A 13252-nucleotide genomic window follows, 5' to 3' on the forward strand; every position below is an offset into this window, starting at 1 on the left:
GACACTGATTCTGAAAAGATTGTGAGAAGACCCTTGTCTCTACAAGACAGCAACAATGCATCAAGCGGGATGAGGAGGGCCAGAGCTCTTCAGAGCTTGGAAGGGGAATTCTATGGAGAAGGCAGTGCCCTGCACCAGCTCCTGGCAACCTGGCTAGAAGAAGAAACCCCAGACAGCTTATGCAAAAGCGCCATCTAGTGTCTCCATTGGGAGCCAACTCAGCACCAGGCCTGCCTTCTTCCTTCAGAAGGACCTAGGGCACCCTGGGTCTTGGTCAGCTTTTGGTGGTTTTTGCAACATTGAATGGAGTGAGCAGCGACTGTGCTCTAGCTGCGACGTTCCCCCAGCTGCGGCTCCAAAGTGTGGAGAGGGGCATTGGTGCCCTCTAACTGTAAGAGGCTCTTCCTGTGCAGACCAACTTCTGGAACCTTCGGCTCCTGTGTGACCTCTTTGATTTTCAGAAGGAAAGCACATCAATCAGGCAGAGTAGGAAGTTGAGCTGGCTCCACCCACCCACCCACCCACCCATCCCTTGCTACAAACAGCCAAGCACCAAGGTCAGGGTATGGAGGCACATTCTACTTTAGGATATCTATCAGGTGCTGATGGCTATAAGTGAGCCTGGAACCGAGTGGGAAGCCGATGCCCATCCAACGGTGCCTGCTGAGGGAGTACCAGCTCTGAGACTCCTAAGGGTGAAAGAAGAGGCAGTCAGAAACACAGGAAGGGAGAGGATATGGCTACAGCCAGGACCAAAGGGCATTCAATATTTCCATCCAGTGGGGATGCAATCAAGGTGGAATGGAGATGTTTCTCTTCATTTCCACTCGGCCCAGCAAGGGGGACAGTTCCCTGCTAATACATCTGGCAGAGCCATTCCCGCACATACCTCTCGGCTGGACACCTTCCGATGCCCTTCCGATGCCCTTCCGATGTCCGTATAGACCTGAAACCAAAAGGCCAAAGCCACTTTAGCTCCACTTATCCCACAGTCACAAGGACTGTTCCCGTGGGACCTTTGCAAGCCGGAGAGAGTACTCTGAAAGACTGAATTTGTATGGACCCCAAGACGAACCTGGATGGATGATAAAGCAACGTCATGAAACTGGACACAACGAGGGCTAGAGTTCTTCCTGTTTAGAAGAACCTGACTAGCACCATGTATTTGCAAGCCGGCTTGCTCAGGAATCACGAGCAACTTTGGTGTGCTTGGCTCCAGGAGTTCTGCCAAGGATACCCGTTGGAGCCCTGTGAGCAGGAGGCCCACATTCTCCCTTAAGAAACAGAGGGGAACTTTGGCTTCTAGTGCGTTTCTGCCCGTCATATCCATCGAGAGGGTCAGCACTGGGTCTGAGAAATGAAGAATGTGCTTCCAGGCAACGATCCAGAGGTGGGAACGAGGTCTTGGTCCACTGTTTATTCAAAGGGCTTTTTGTGCACCGATCAGGTTGTGGAGCATACTGCACTTGCCAGATGCTCTGTTCTTTTGATTGAGGGTAATTCTACCCATTAGGGAAGGGGTCCCGGCTGGTACCCATTCCCATGATCCTATACCCTGCCCACCACCTAACGTTCAGGGACGGGGGGGGATAGATGTCCTCTGGGACATCAGACTCTGAGAGCCACACGTCAGGTCAGCGAAGCCTTGGAAACTCACCCGCAAATCGGGGACCTGGGTTGCTGTAGGGGACAGACACAGGGTCTCCATGTGATAACTGACAAGTTAAGAAAACAGCAATTAGAGAAGACTGATTCCAGGGTGAGTCAAAGCTGTGCATTCAAGTGGGCACGGGGAGAACCGAGGAAAGAGACCATGACTTTCCCTTCCCCTTGACCCACACAGCCAGCAGGTGGGATCCACCCCTAACTTCAGGCTTAGCCTACCCACGAGCATTCTCCCTGGGCATCCTCACACACACTTGGTATAGGCATGCCCATATCATTCTGAAACCAAACTGAGAAGGGCCCCATTGAATACCGTTATCAGCATCACAAGCACACCACCAAACAAGGATGTTACCCTGGAACGCTGTCCCGGAACAGTGTTCACCGAAGCCCTCTTTCATCTGCAAAGTTCAGGAGTGGCAATGGAGACACACACTGCCAAGGTTCTTCACCACACAGATTCAGAGAAAGTTGACAGTGAAGAAGCCAACGCACTCTCCTATCAACCAGGTTGTTTCTGGAGTAAGAAAAGCCTGTGGGATTAGGCCAAAGGGCCCTCTGAAGGACTACACCTGGGAGCCCTTTCAGCAAGAAAGCCTGCCTTCTTTCTTCAGGAGCCAGGGATTTCTGGCTTGGTCGATCGCTGCCACGTTTCCCATCCCTTGAGGGAGGCAGCAGCGTTTGAGCTGTAGCTATGAGGCTCTGAGGGCTCTTGCTCAGGAATCTGCAACAAGGACTTGGTTCCCTCGTTCCTGGCAAAGCCTCTTCCAATGCTGACCCCCTCCTCATTGCTACTGACCATGTGCAAACTGCTTCTCAGAATAAAGGCAACTGAGTCGTCCGGGCCAGTGAGGTAAGCTGGCCCTCCTCACCCTCCATAGCACAGCCGACCAAGCACCAAGCAACCAGGCACTCCAAGGCCTGCTTTCCTCTGGTAGAGCAGAACCTGATACTTCTGACTGAACACAAGAGCAGAGTGGGAGATTGCAGCCTAGCCAGGTTTGCCGGCTGTGTTAGTGATGGCTCCTTGGTGCCTAAGGGAGAAAAAATAATACATTGTCAGACACACAGCAAGGGAAAGGAAATGGGTGCCACGTGGGCCAAAGCTCCACATTTATGGGGTGGGAACGTGGATCCACGTGGAGAAATGGCTTCCTTCATTTGTCTCTGGCCAGAAGGAGTCCTGCTCTCTGACCAAATCTCCAGCTTAGCCTAAACACGAGACATCCTCCGCTGGTCCCCTTCACATCCCTGAGCTCTGAATGGCTGCATACTTCTGAAACCCAGTGAATTAGTGAAGAAGTAGCCCTGTGGCAATGTCTCTCCCGTAGTCCGAAGGACTGGATCCGACTCCCAGGTGGCAGACGGAGGATAGACTCTTGGGACCCTGATTCTGAAGGGATTGCGGGAAGAGCCTTGTCTCCACAAGAGAGCAAAGGTATGTTAAGGTCGATAAGGTGGGCCACAGGTCTTCAGAGCTTGGAAGGGGAATTCTATGGAGAAGGCAGTGCCCAGCACCAACTCCTGGCAACCCGGCTGGCTGTGAGAAGACACTACAGTGGGCTTAAACGAAAGCACTCTGGAGAGTCTCCATCTGGGAGCCCTGTCAGCACCAGATCTGCCTTCTTCCTTCAGAAGGACCTAGAGAGCCCTGGGACTCGGTCGGCCTTTGTTGCTTTTTGCATCACTGAATGGACTGAGCAGTGACAGTGCTGTAGCTGGGAGGTGCCGCCAGCGGTGGCTCCAATGGGTAGAGAGGGGCATTGGTGCCCTCTTCCTGTAAAGGGCTCTTTCTCTGCTGACCAACCTCGGGAGCCTACTTCTGGAGTCCTGTGTGAACTGTCTGCCTTTCAGGAGGAAGGCACCTCAATCAGACAGAGCAAGGAGGCGAGCTGGCTCCAATCCCCCCACCCCTTGCTGCAAACAGCCAAACAGCAAGCTCATGGCTAGGAGGAGTGTTCTCCTTTGGGATATGCGATGCTGGTGCCTCTAACAGAGCTCAGGATGGAGTGGGAACGCGATGTCCGTCCTTGGGTGCCGGCTGAGTGAGTGTCAGCTCCATGGCTCCTAAGGGTGAATCAAGAGGCAGTCGGAAACACAGGGAGGCAGAGGAGATGGCTGCAGCTAGGACCAAAGGCCACTCAATATTTCCATCCAATGGGAAGGCGATCAACATGGAATGGAGATGTTTATCTTCGTTTCCCCAAGGCCCAGCAAGGGAGCCAGCTCCCGGCCTATATGGCCGCTGGATCCTGCCCATGCACAGTTCTCGGCTGGACCCGTTCTGATGCCCTAGGGCTCTGGATGTTCGGGTAGTCCCTGAAACCACAAGGCCAGGGACTCTAGCTGCACCTGTCACACAGTCACAACGGCTGGTCCCCATGGGATATCTGCAGCCGGATAGAGAACTTTTCAGAGTCTTTTAGGACTCACTTTTTATGGACTCCAAGACGGACCTTGACAGATGATCAAGCAATTTGCTGAAAGTGGATACACCCAGGGCCAGTGTTCTTCATGTGTAGAAGAGCCTGACCAGCACAATATATTCACGATCTGGCTGGTCGGGGTATCAAAAGAACTTTTGGGGTCTCTGGCTACAGGAGGGTTCCACAGGATGCCCTTTGGAGCCCTGTGAGCAAGAGGCCCACGTTCTCCCCTAAGACACTGAGCAGAACTTTGAATTCTGGTGTGTTCCAGCCCGTCGTATTGGTAGAGAGGGTCAGCAGTGGCTCTGCCATATGAAGAATGTGCTTCCATGTGATGATCAAGATGTTGGAGTGAAGCTTGGTGCGCTATTTATGCAAAAGCCTTTTAGTTCCCTGATCATGTCATGGAGCATGGCACATTTTTGCAGACTGTCTGTTCTTCCGAATGAGGGTAGCCCCATCCATAAGGCAGGGGTTCACATGGCTCCCATTCCTACAATACTGTTGCCTCCCAGTACCAGGGGAGCAGGGACATGGGGGCTGGACATCCTCTGGGACATCAGACCCTGAGAGCCCTGCATTGGGTCAGGAATGGCTTGGAAACTCACCTACACACCAGGGATCTCGGTGGTGTAGGGGAAGATACAGTGTGTCACACTGTACTTTTAGGCACCTGGCGCTAGGCCATTTCCTGGTGCTTCTACACCAGGGTTTAAGAATACTTCTGACTACATATCCCCAAGAAGCTTTCTAAAACCCTCTGGGAGCAAAGGGTACTTCTCAGCAGTAAAGCACAAGGGTCTACACAGAGAGGTGGTGAGGAAAGTCTTACTCTATTTCTCTATGAGTCACAAAGAATGTTGAAGCACATTACTAATGCTCTGAGCACTTCAGCACGGGGCCTTTCCCAATGCTAATACAGAGTGTTTTTTAAAGGGTTTTATGGAAGTGCCACGTAGTTAACACACAGTGCAATGGTAGTTTCAAGTGTAGGTTTCAGTTGTTGCACCCTTCCCCACAGCACCCGGTGCACATCGCAAAGTGTACTCTTCCATGCCCATCTCCTATAGAACCCAATCCCCGCACCCATCTCTTCTCTTAACTATCAGTTTGTTGTCTATAGTTAACAGTCTGCGTCTTGTTTTGCCACTCTCTTTTTCCTCCACGATTATATATTTCTTTTGTTTCTTCCATTCCACATAGGAGTGAAATCATACGGTATCAGCCTTTCTCTGACACTTATTTCACTGGGCGTTATAATCTCGAGCTCCAGCCAAATCGTTGCAAGGAAAATTACATTCTCTTCCCTGGCTGTGCAGTATTCCTTTGTGTGTGTGTATGTATGTTTATACATATGCCACAACTCCATCCATTCCTCAGCCAGTGGACATGTGAGACCTTTCCATCTTTGGCTAGTTTCCATTGTGCTGCTAAAAAACACTGGCGTGCCTATATCCCTTTGAATCGGTATTTTTGTATCCTTTGGGTAAATACCTCGCAGTGCAAGTGCTGGATCATAGGGCAACTTCAAGTTTTAAAGGATAATTGTTTAATTAATTAATTGATTTAATGGGAGAGAGGGAGAGGAGAGAGGTAGAGATGGGGAAGGGCAGAGAGAGTCAGAGAATCCCACATGAACTCCATGCTGAGCCCAATGAAGGCTCAGTCCCATGACAGCAATCCTGACTTGAGTGGATATCATGAGTCACCTGACTGTGCCACCCAAATGCCCCAGGGCCATCTTATTGGTAAGATTTGATGAAACATTGTACTGTTTTCCAGAGTGGCTGCACCAGATTCCATTCCCACCCACCGTGGCAGAGGGTTTCCCATTCTCCACATCCTTGCCAACACCAGTTGTTCCTTGTGAAAATTAGCCCTTCTCACAGACACGTGGTGGCATCTCACTGTAGTATTGATTTGTATTTCCCTGATGATAAGTGATGTGCCAACTCTTTTCATGTGGCTTTGAGGATAGGTTCACCTTGTATGGTCCCTGTGTGCTCCTCTCCCTCCCACACTTTCCTTAATGAAGGTTCCCTCTCCTCTGCAGCACCCTTGATATACTTCTCCCCCAACTCCCTGTCTGCACTTCTTCCCTTTCTTTGATGTGGCTTCTCTCCGTGTAGCTCTGGACTTGGTTTTGTCCATCTTCAGGGTGTTTTCTGGAGTATTCAGCATAGCTAGTCATCTAGCTATGTTCAAGGGATGAGACTACACACCTGCCATGCTACCTCTCCCAACACACACTAATGAATATTTCAACAAACTGCGTCTGAGATGTATGTGAAAGGCTACATGAAAGACACTTGTGCAATGTCATTTCAGGCAGTAAAACACAAGGCGTGGGCGGCGTCTGGTGGGTACACGAGGGGTACATGTGTGGTGTGTGTGGTGTATGTTTGGAATGGTTGTGGTTGAGTGCATGATCTTGTTCTGTATGGATGGTATGTATGTTCTATGCATGGCTTGTGCCTGTGTATTGCATTTGTGTGGTGAGCGTGGTGTGTGCATGCTGTGGGTGGTTTATAGGTGGTGGATGTGTCTTTCTGTGTGCTCTAGGTGTGGGATATGTGTTGGGAATATACTAAATATATCATGCATATATGCCCCTCCTATAATGTATGTTTGCGTGCCGTCTATGTATGGTGTGTGTGTTTTGTATGTGGTGCATGTATGGTGTTAGCGTGTGACATACAAGTGGAGAATGTGTAATATATAAGTGTGGTGTTTGTGGTGTGTGTGTCATATATGTATGGATATCATGGTGTGTTTATTGTAGAGGTGCTATCTGTGTAGAGTGTGTTTTGGGTGTGGTATACGTTTGGCGTGTATGTGGTGTATATATGGAGTGTGGGTGTTTTATATGTTTAGGGCTTGTGTGCATGTGTGTGTGGGGTGTGTGTAATGTGTATTCTATGCAGTAAGCGGTATGTGGAAGATATCTGTGTGATGTGTATAGTGTGTATGTGGTGAATAGGTGAGGTGTTTTTGTGGTATTCGTGTGTCATGGAGGGATGGGTTTGTAGTATCTTTTTCTGTTGTTCGGTGTAAGAGTTGTGTAGCTGTATGGTATATGTTTCACATTTGTATGTATACGTGCAGTGTGTATGTGGTGTATGTGTAGTTTATGTGCAGAGGAGGTAACATCTGTCTTCCTCATATGTGGTGTAGGTTTGGTGTCTGTGGTGTATATGTGGAGTGTGTTTGTGTGATTTGGGAGAGGTGGTTTGGAAATCATTTGTATGTGTTAAATGTGGTAATACTGTGGGAGGGCTATAACTGTGGGTGTTTGGGGCATGTGGGATCTGTGTTGGATATGTTGTGGCCTATGCGTGGTGTGTATGTGGTGTGTGTAATGTATGGACGTGTACATGGTGCATGTGTGATGTAGGTGTGCATGTAGTATTAACGTGGCTAATGCAGTGTGCAAGATGTGTGGTATGTTCAGGGTGTGCTTGTATGTGTGTTATGCGTGCCTTGAGTGTAATGTATGGGTGGTCGTTTGTGGTGAATTTTTCATGTTTTGTGTTTGTGTGTTGTGTGCATGTGTATTGTGGTATGTGTGATATATGTGTGGTTGTCTGTAATTGGTGGGTTGTGTGGTTGCATATTAGTTGCAAGATGGTTTCCCCAAAGTGCATTTGGACAAAGTTGAGTATATGGCACTTTCCTCCTAGTCCCCACATAGGTTTTCCAACACTTGTAACTGAGGGAAACAAGATGTTAGTTAAAAGATGGTTTCCCCAGTGTTCTTTCACAGAGTTGGGTGTATGGCATTTACCTTGTATGCCCTGCATAGGTTTTCAAACAGTTCTCGCTTATTGAAACATGATGTCAGATGGAAGATGGTTTCTCGACAGTACTCTCTCACAATGTCAAGTGAATGTCACTTTCCTTATTGTTCCCCTCATAGGATTCAAGCAATTCTAACTTAGTGATATACGATGTGATTTGAAAGGTGGTTTCCCCAAAGTGCACTTTGACAGACTTGAGTATATGGTGCTTTCCTCATACATAGACCCAACATGGTTTTCAAACACTTCTAACTTGCTGAAACAAAATGATAAAGATGGTTTCTGCACAAGATTCTTACACAGCGGGTGGTTTTCAAAGACTTGTAACTCAGTGAAACGAGATGTCAGTTAAAAGATGGTTTCCTGAAAGTACACTTTTACGGAGTTGAGTCTATGGCACTTACTCTGTAGGCCCCACATTGGTTTGCGAACATTTCCCACTTAGTGAAACCAGATATTAGTTGAAAGACTGTTTCCCTACGGTGTTGTTTCACAGCATGGAGTATAGGGCATTTCCGCCTAGGCCCTGCATAGGTTTTCAAACCCTTCTAACTTAGGGAAAGCAGATGTGAGTTGAAAGATGGTTTCTCCATAGTATGTTTCCACAGAGTTGAGTATATGTCACTTTACCCATCATTCCCAGCAACGTCTTCCAAACATTTCTAACATGGTGAAACGATATCAGTTAAAAGATGCCTTCCCCGCAGTGTTTCACAAAGTTGAGTGCATGGCACTTTTCTACCAGGCCCCACATGGGTTTTCATACACTTCCAATTTAGTTGAACCAGATGTTATTTGAAAGATGGTGTCCCCAATTTTAGTTCCACAGGGTTGAGTATATGGCACTTTGCCCATAGTCCCCACAGTTTTCAAAGCATTCTGACTTAAGCCAGATGTTAGTGAAAAGATGATTTACCCAGATGATCTTTCCCACAGTTGATTAAGTGATGCTTTTTCTGCCCCGCATAGGTTTTCAAACAGTTCTCCCTTGAAACAGCTTAGATGAAAGACTCTTTCATCACCGTATTGTTTCTTTCACACGAGTATATGTCACTTTCTGCCTATGCCCTACATAAGTTTTCAAACAGAGAAAACAGATGTAAGTTGACACATGGTGTCTCCACAGTATGTTTTCACAGAGTTGAGTGTATGTCACTTTCCTCATCGTTCCTAGTAAAGTGTTTGAAACAATTCTGACAATGAAACAAGATGTTAGTTGAAAGATGGTTTGCCCACAGTGTTTCAGAGTATATGGCACTTTCCTCCTCGGCCCTGCATAGGTTTTGAAAGACTTCTAACAGTGAAATACTTGAACATCTAAATGTTTGAAGGAGTTTAGGGAAAGACACTTTCCGTCTAGGCCCCACATGGGTTTTCAAACACTTCCAAGTTAGTTGAATTAGATTTTACTTGAAAGGTGGTTTCCACAAAGTGCAGCTTGTCAAAGTTGAGAATATGGCATTTTCCACATAGTCTCCCCATGATTTTTCAAACCCTTCTAAATTAGTGAAACTCGATGTTAGTTAAAATATCCTTTAACCAGGGTTCTTTCACATAGTTGACTATATGGCTTTTACCTTGTAGGCCCCGCATTGGTTTTCCAACAGTTTTCACTTAGTGAAACATTACGTCATTTGAAAGACTGTGGTTCACCACAGTGTTCTTTCACACAATTGAGCACATGGCGCTTTCTGCATAAGTCCCAATAGGCTTCAAACACTACTATCTTAGTGAAACGAGAGTGTAGCTGCAAGATGGTTTCCTCACAGTGTTGTTTCACAGAATTGAGTAACTGGCACTTTCTGCATAGGACGCTATACTTCGGGTTTCCAAATGTTCTCACTTTGTGAAACAAGATGTTAGTGGAAAGATGGTTTTTCCACAGTATTTCTTCACAGATTCGAGTAAATGTCACATTCCACATCGTTGCCTGCATAGGATTTCAAGGAATTCCAGCTTAGTAATGCAAAATGTGATATGAAAGATGGTTTCCTCAAATGCAGATTGACAGAGGTGAGTATATGGCACTTTCTGTATAGGCCTCTCATAATTTTTCAACCTCTTCTAACTTAGCGAAAGGAGTTATTTGAAAGATGGTTTCCCCAGTGTTGTTTCAAACACTTGAGTACATAGCACTTACTGTATATGTTCGCATATATATTCAAACTCTTACCTTAGTCAAACGAGATTTAGATTTTTTTTCTGCAGTATTCTTTCCGAGTATTGATTACATGTTACTTTCTACGTCACTCCCTTCATAGGTTTTCAAACACTTCTATCTTAGTTAAACAAGATGTTATTTGAAAGTTGGTTTCCCAATTTGCAGTTTGAGAGAGTTGAGTATATCACCCTTTCTGCCTAAGCCCCACGGAGTTCTTCAAACACTTCTCACCTAGTGAAACATGATTTTAGTTGAAAGATGGTTTCTCCACAGTGTTTTTTCACAGTGGCTGGTATATGTCACCTTCTGTATTGTTCCCCACATAGTTCTTCAAACACTTCCAAATGAGTGAAACAAGATGTTAGTTAAAAGATGGTTTCCCCATCTTTTAGAAATTTCTTCACAAATTTGACTATAGGGCACTTTGTAAGCCTTGTATAGGTTTTCAGACAGTTCTCAATGAAACAAAATGTCAGTAGAAAGATGGTTTATCCCCAGTGCTCTCTCACAATGTCGAGTACATGTCACTTTACCCATCGTTCACTGCATAGGGTTTCAAACATTTTTGACTTAGTGAAACGAGATGTTTCTTGAAAAATGGTTTTCCCACAGTGTTCTTTCACAAAGTGAGTCTGAGACCCTCATGGGCTTTCAAACACTTCCAAGTTAATTGAATCAGATGTTACTTGAAAGGTGGTTTCCCCAAAGTGCAGTTTGACAGAGTGGAGTATTTGTCCCTTTCAACATCATTCCCTGAATATGTTTTCAAAGAGTTCTATCATAGTGATACAATTTGTCAGTTGAAAGATGGTTTTGCCAAACTGCAGTTTTACTGAGTTGAGTATATGGTACTTTCTGCATTGTCCCTGCATAGTTTTTCAAATGTAGTGAAACAAGTAGTTAAAGGATGCTTTACCCAGAGTGCTCTTTCACACAGCTGACTATATGGCACTTACATTGTAGGCACTTCCTAGGTTGTAAAACAGTTCACTCTTAATTAAACAAGATATTAGTTGAAAGACTATTTCACCAGTGTTTTTTCTTTCACACAATTGAGTATATGCCACTTTCTGCATAGGCCCAACTTAGGTTTTTACACAGTGTTTTTACACAGTGCATATAAGTGAGTATATGGCATTTACCATGTTGGCCCTCAATAGTTTTTCAGAGTTGCCACTTATTGAAACCAGATGTTAATTGAAGGATAGTTTCACCAGAGTGTTTCACAGAGTTGAGTATATGGCACTTTCGGCATAGGGCCCGCATAGCTTTTCAAACACTTCTTAGTGATACAAGATGTTAGTTGAGAGACTTTTTGTCCAGAGTATTCTCTCTCAGTGTCGAGAATAAATCACTTTCCACATCGTTCACCACATATATTTTCAAACACTTCTAAGTTGACACAAGATGTTAGTTAATGATTTCCACAAAGTGCAGTATGACAGAGTTGTGTACATGGCAGTTTCAGCATAGAACCTGCAGAGTTTTTCAAACACTTCTCGTGAAACGAGATGATTGTTGAAAGGTTGTTTCACCACAGTGTTTCTTGGCAGAGTGGAGTCTATGGCACTTTATGTGTTGGTCCTTTAAGGGCTTTCAAGTACCTCTAACAAGAATAAAGCCAGACAGTGTTTGAAAGATTGTTTCACCACGTTGTTTCACAAAGTTGCACGTATTGCACTATCTTCCTAGGTTCGGCATGTGTATTCAAACACCTGACTTAGTGAAACTAGATTTTAGGTGAATGATGGTTCCCCCAGAGTGTAGTTTCACAGAGATGCGTATATGGCATTTTCCTTGTAGTTCATGCATAGATTTTCAAACTACTTTAACTTTGTGAAACCCGAAGTTAGGTTAAAAAGTGCTTTCTCTCCAGTGGTTTTTCAAAGAGTTGAGTATATGGCACGTTCCCCATTAGCCACGCATAGGTTTTCAAACAATTGTAACTTATACAAGATTTTAGTTGAAAGATGGTTACCCACTGTGTTGTTTCATAGATGTCACTATTTGGCACTTTCTGCACTGGTCCCACATAGGTTTTCAAACACTTTTAAATTAGTGAAACAAGATGTTAATTGAAAGATGATTTGTCCGCAATATTTTCTCACAGAGTCAAGAAAATATCACTTTCCTCATTGTTCCCCACAGAGGTTTTGTAACACTTTTAACTCAGGTAAACAAGATGGTAGTTGAAAGATGGTTTCCCCACAGTGTTGTTCCACAGATGTCTGTATGTGGCACTTTCCGCACAGGTCCCGCATAGGTTTTCAAACATTTCTAACAGTGATACAAGATGTTAGTTGAAAGATGGTTTCCACAAAGACCAATTTTACAGAGTTGAGAATATGGCACTGTCGTCATAGCCTGTGCATAACTTTTCAGACACTTGTTAGTGAAACTAGATGTTAGCGGAAATATGGTTTGCCCACAGTGTCAATTCACAGGGTTGAGTATATGACACTTACTCTGTAGGCCCTGCATACATTTTCAAAGACTTCTCAGTGAAACCAGATGTTAGTTGAAAATAGTTTCACTACAGTGTTGTTTCACAGAGTTGGCATTTTTAACATAGACTACACAGAGCTTTTCAAACTTCTAATTTAGTGAAACGAGATTTTAGTTGGAATATGGTTTCCCCACAGTGTTGTTTCACAGAGCACATGGTACTATCTTCCTAGGTCCCGCATGTGCATTCAAACACAGAACATAATGAAACCAGATTTTAGGTGAAGGATCGTTTCCCCAGAGTGTTATTTCACAGAGTTGAATATATGGCACTTTCCTTGTAGGTCATGAATTAGTTTTTAAACTGCTTTAATTTTGTGAAACCAGATATTAAGTGAAAGATGATTTCTCCACAGTGCTTTTTTCAAAGCATAGAGTATATGGCACTTTCCGCATAAGCTGCGCATAGCTTTTCAAACACTTCTTAGTGACACAAGGTAGTCAAATGATGGTTTGTCCACTGTATTTTCTCACAGTATCCAGTATGTGTCACTTTCCTCATCGTTCCCCACATAGGGTTTCAAACACTTCTAACTTGATACCAGATGTTGGTTGAAAGATGGTTTCCACAAAGTGCAGTTTTACACAGTTTAGTATATGGCACTGTTGGCAGATGGATGGCACAGTTTTTGAAATACTTCTAGCTTAGTTAAATGAGATGTTAGTTGAAAGATCGTTTCACCACAATGTTGTTTTTC

The 13252-nt window shown here is 45.0% G+C and overlaps 1 long non-coding RNA gene across 1 annotated transcript in view; it reads right to left on the minus strand.

Annotated features, from left to right (window-relative positions):
* Positions 1-538: 538 nt before the first annotated feature.
* The window catches only part of LOC116737764, a 49906-nt gene continuing 37192 nt past the window's right edge, over positions 539-13252 (minus strand). The window contains exon 3 of the long non-coding RNA XR_004342910.1: positions 539-946. This is a non-coding gene — a long non-coding RNA (uncharacterized LOC116737764). The remainder of the gene's footprint in view (positions 947-13252) is intronic.

This window comes from Lynx canadensis, chromosome E1, assembly GCF_007474595.2.
Source record: "Lynx canadensis isolate LIC74 chromosome E1, mLynCan4.pri.v2, whole genome shotgun sequence".
Lineage (NCBI taxonomy): Eukaryota > Metazoa > Chordata > Mammalia > Carnivora > Felidae > Lynx > Lynx canadensis.